This window comes from Pteropus medius, unplaced genomic scaffold (genome assembly GCF_902729225.1).
Source record: "Pteropus medius unplaced genomic scaffold, Ma_sr-lr_union100, whole genome shotgun sequence".
Taxonomy (NCBI): Eukaryota; Metazoa; Chordata; class Mammalia; order Chiroptera; family Pteropodidae; genus Pteropus; species Pteropus medius.
Genome location: NW_024355521.1, coordinates 883417 through 888658, shown reverse-complemented (window position 1 = coordinate 888658; position 5242 = coordinate 883417). Strand labels below are relative to the sequence as shown.

At 45.1% G+C, this 5242-nt stretch overlaps 1 pseudogene; it reads left to right on the top strand.

Annotated features, from left to right (window-relative positions):
- The first annotated feature begins 4505 nt into the window (after positions 1-4505).
- LOC120599629 (uncharacterized) lies at positions 4506-4624 on the top strand (annotated as a pseudogene).
- The last annotated feature ends 618 nt before the right edge of the window (positions 4625-5242 follow it).

Here is a 5242-nt window from a genome sequence, read left to right as displayed (position 1 = left end):
TATGTTTTCTTCTAGGAGTTTTATGTTTAGATCTTTAATCCATTTTGAGTTTATTTTGGTATATGCTGTAAGATAAGAGTTCGTTTTTGTTCTTTTGCATATGGATATCCAGTTTCCCCATCACCATGTGTTGAGAGACTATCCTTTCTCTGTTGTGCAGTCTTGGCACTCTTGTCAAAGTTCATTTGACCATATATGTGAGGGTTTACTTCCGGACTCTCTATTCTGTTCCATTGATCTATATGTCTGTCATTATGCCAATACCATTCTGTACTTTGTAATATGTTTTGAAACCAGAAACCAGTGTAAGTCCTCCAACTTTGTTCTTTAAGATTTTTTTGGCTCTTCGGGGGTCCCTTGAGATTCCATAAAATGTTTAGGATGAGTTTTTCTATTTCTCCAAAAAACGTCATTAGGTTTTTGATAGAACATTGAATCCACAGATTGCTTTGGGTAGTATGGACATTTTAACAATATTAAGTTTTCTAATCCATGAACACAGTTTGTCTGTCCATTTATTTGTGTCTTCTTTAATTTCTTTCAGCAATGTTTTATAGTTTTCAGTGTGCAAGTCTTTTACTTCTTTGGTTAAATTTACCGCTAAATATTTAATTCTTTTTGATGCTATTATAAATGGAATTTGCTTAATTTCCTCTTCAGGTTGTTCATTGTTAGTGTACAGAAACATAATTGATTTTCTGCATGTTGATTTTATACCATGCAGCTTAGATTAATTTATTTATTACTGCTAACAGATTTTTTTTTTTGTAGAATCTCTAGGATTTTCTATATATAAGATCACATGATCTTATATGATCAAATTATATATATGATCTTATATAATTTTACTTCCTCTTTTCCAATTTGGAACTGAGGCACAGAGAGGAGGAGTCCTTTGCCCAAAGACACAGAGACAAGACGTGGTCCCCCTAGAGTTCTAGCTCAGGCTGAGGACTCCACACACCTTTGCAAGAGAGTTAAAGAACAAATATGTGAAAGAAATTTTTGAACATTGGTCCACAGACCATTGTCTGTGTCCACAGTGGCGAGACATGGCCAAGCAGCAGCATCTATTTCTTTCATTCATTCATTCATTCATTCATTCATTCATAAGCTTATATTGAGTACTCATTACAAGTCTGGCTCTGGGTGAGGCACTTGTGGGCCTAAGGTGAAGAAGACAAGAATTCTGTCTTCATGAAGCTCAGAGTCAAGCAAGGAAGACAGAATACTGGAGAAGTCATAATAGTAAAATATAAAGGGTTTCACAAGAGAGACTGTGCAGGAAGTTGCTCAGAGAACATACACAGGGAACTAGCTTGATCGTGGAAGGCTGTCCTGAGTTCAGTCTCTTCCCCTTGACTTGCTCTGGTCAATAGAATGCAGTGGAAATAGTGACGTATCAGAGCTCACGTGCCCTTGTGCGTGTTTTCCCTGTCTTGGAACCCTCCTTCCACTCTGAGAATAAGCCTGGTTTATCCTGCTGGAGGCTGAGAGACTGTGGTGCCCAGTTGTCCCAGCCTGCAGCCAGCCAACCCCAAGCTCACCTGCAGAAAGGGACAACTGCCCAGCTGAGCCGAGCCTAACTTGCTGACTCTTGGAAATGTGAACTAACTAAAAGATGGTTGTTTAAATCACTAAATTTTGGGGTACTTTACTGTACTGCAGTAGGTAATTGACACACAGGATCTTGGCACAGGTTTTCCTGAGAGAGCTCAGCTACTGTGCCAAGCTTCCAAGTGCTTTGATCATTATATTATTAAGATATGGCTAATAAGACTCAATACATCAGTGGCTTAGACAAGTTAGAAGTGTATTTCTTTCTTAGTTAAATCCCTACTGTTGGCCATCTAGGGCTCATATGCTGGCTCTACTGTGTTGGGAATCAGGCTCCTTTCATTTTGCTTTGTGTTCCTAAGTTATTTAGCCCATAAATTTGATCAGATATGCCTCACCTCTATATCCACATTTCAGCTGGAAAGAAGAGGGAATGCGATGACATCCACGTTTCATCGGTGAGAGGACATGAAGGGCCCTGTAAGTTTCAAGCGGGTATGCACACACATACACACACACACACACACACACGCACGCACACACGCACATACAACTTCTGCTCACATGGCATTGGCGGAACTTAGTCACATGACCTTACCTTGCTGCAGGGGAAGCTGGGAAGTGTAGTCTTTTATTTGGAGCCATGTAACCAACAGAAATTTGAGGTTCTATTATCAAAGGAAGATGAGCGTATATTGAGAGGTAATAGTGGGCTCTGCCATAGTGTTCCTGGTAATTGAGGTGGGGGTTGTCAGTGGGAGGGGGAAGAAAATGGATCCATTTGTCCTATTTTTCTTGCCTCCTTTCAGCTCTTGTGAACTTTCTCAGCCTTGACACTGACGTGATTCTTTTTCTGTCTTAATTTGGCTCTCTACTTATAAATGTTTAGCTCTGGGATATTTCAAGCTAGTGAAACCCACCTGCAAGTTTAGAGAGTTTCCGAGGGTGCTGTATTCACACTGATGAAAGTTTTTCCAGCTCTGATAATATTCCTGAAATTCCTTGATTGTTCCTTCAGGAACCAGTGGAATCACCAACAGCCTTCAGACATCAACCACATCAATAGCCTCAACAATAATAAGAGCTGGCATTTACTGAGTGCTCACTGCCCACCAGGTGCTGTAGAGAGGGATTCACGGATCATTTCATTGGGCCTCTTGACAACCTGGGAAGTAGGGGCTGTTATTATCTAATCGTGCACGTAAGGAAAGTGAGCATCATGGAAGTAAATGAGCTTGCCAAGGTCTTATGGCATTTGAGTGAGTGATCCATAACCAACAGTCAGTGCTGTGCCCTTCTCCCTCACTCTCCCTTGGGTGGATGGATCCCTTTATGGTCTTTGTCCTATTGCTCTTGGGGTCCTATTGCTCCCCGATGGGTTCACCAGCCAGTCTGTAATGGCCCATGAGTTGGAGAGGGCAACTGGTGGTTAGGCAATACACTCTCTCCCTGAGGGCCTAGCTCACTCAGGAAGCCAAACTACAGGCCACATGGATTTGAGCAAATGAAGGTGGTGTCCTGCAGCAGCATTTCTATTGCACGGCCCTGTCTGATGAATTCCTTTGTCCTCTTGGGAGATTTCTGCTCAGAAAGCCAGACTCGCTGCCCCAACAGAACTCCCCTCTCCCTCCACAACCCATACAGTGTTGGGGATAAACTGATAGAGTGAATGCCTTATACAGACTCATTTTTTGTCATCTCTATGGGGACCCTGGATCTCAGCCAGTTCAATCATTTCACTGCCATATACCACAGCTCCTGAGTTCTCATTTGCTCTTGTCGATTACACTTAAGCCAGGCTATTTCCTGATGGCCAAGGAAGGCCCCTTAATCTCAAAACTGAGCTCCCTTCATGTAACGAATGGGGGGGTAGGGAGTGGGAGGTAGGGTGATCCTGAGGATCCAATGGGGTCCTAAGGACACATTCAGGATCAGGGGCTTCTGGCTACTTCTAGAGTGAGTATCAGCATATCCAGAGAGTGTGCCTTTTTTGGCCCAGCCCTTTTGAGTCCCATGCATGCCCAGACATGGAAGAAGTTCTGAGAGACATGCCTGAGTGCTGGGTCCCAAATCCCCTGCTTACATGCCTTTGAAGCATTTCTGTGACTGATCCTATAAAGAAGGAATTTCTCAGTGTGGCCCTGAAGGCCCCACCTGGTCTGAGCCCAGCTTCTTTTCTAGTTTCATCTCTCTCTCTTACTCCTCCCTTGTGCTGTCTGCTCCAGCATGGCCTCACTATGCAGATCCCCATGGGGCTTTGCACGTGCTATACCCTTCGCCAGCACGCTCTTTCCTCCCTGCTTCACCTGGGGAACTTCTAGTCATTATTCAGTGCTCAGCTAAATTATCCATTCCCTGAACTCCCCTACACAGCACCACGCACCTCCATTTTGTAACATTTGCCACAGTTGGCATTTTACATATATATATATGCTGTTGCTGTTACTATTATTACGTCCCCTTTTATAGACAAGGAAATTGAGACCTAGGCAGGTTAAGTAATTTGCCCAGTTTTACCCAGTTAACGAGTTGGGATTTGGATACAGTCTATCTGGCTCCAGAGTCTGTGCCTATAACCAACAGATATGGGGCCCTCGCCCCTAGAGATGCTGTGGGTGTGCCCAGGAACCTGCATCTTTAATGAGCTTCCCAGGCTGATGGTTTGGGAAACAGCACTGCAGGGGCTCAGGTGAATGAAGCAGAGCTGCCACCCTGAAAGAGCGTACAGGCTGGAGGGGAGACGCCTACTTGCCAGGAGATGCAGTGTGAGCCTGAGCAACAATGGACTTTGGAGCCAGGAGGACTAGGTTAGAGCCCTGGCCCGCCACTCTCCCGCTATATGACTTGGATATAGCACTTAATCTTAGTTTCCTCATCTACAAAATGAAGATAGTGTGGGTTTGCTGTGAGAAATCGATGAGCTACCCCATGTGAGGAACTGCAAGAGTGTCTACGGCTACGTCACCCTGAGCAAGCCTGATCCCGTCTGATCTCGGAAGCTAAGCAGGGTCGGGCCTGGTTAGTACTTGGATGGGAGATCACCTAGGAAGACCGGGTGCTGTAGGCGTGAAAAATAAAAAATAAGGGATTGTAAGCTGACAAGGTCTTTGCAATCTGTGAGGTCAAGGGTTGGGCTCTGCCTAAAAAAGAACTGCAAGGATGATTCCTGCAGAACTGTCTCTTGTTCCGCACCCTCCCCCATGGAACCACCCTGCAGACTTGCCCTTTTATATCATAAGGGGATCGATTATCAGCAGCTGAATGGCAGGAAGGGGCTAACCTCATCCTTGAGCCCTGAATCACTGCCTGGAGGAAAGCTGCCTGCTGGGTGGCGATGTCAGAGGGGAACACTGGGGCATCCAGCAGTGACGCAGTGAACCTGTAACTAACGCCTGTGGAAGTGAGACATCTGACCACCTCCCAGGTTCTTGCAATGTCCCTATTTGTCCCCTGCACACCCCGTGGCCTTTTACTTTCTCTATCAGGGAGGGAGATTGAGGTGATGTGGCTGCTGGAGGCAGGTAAGGAAAAGGATGCTTGGAGTCCCTAAATGACCTCCCTAAGGTCACTTGGCAAGTTTGTGCTAGTGGGACTCCTGCTCCTTCCATGATCCCCCTTGTTAGGGTGAGACCCTCATCTCTGGGCTGTGTCCTCAAGATTTACAGCAACCAGCCACAATTCTTTT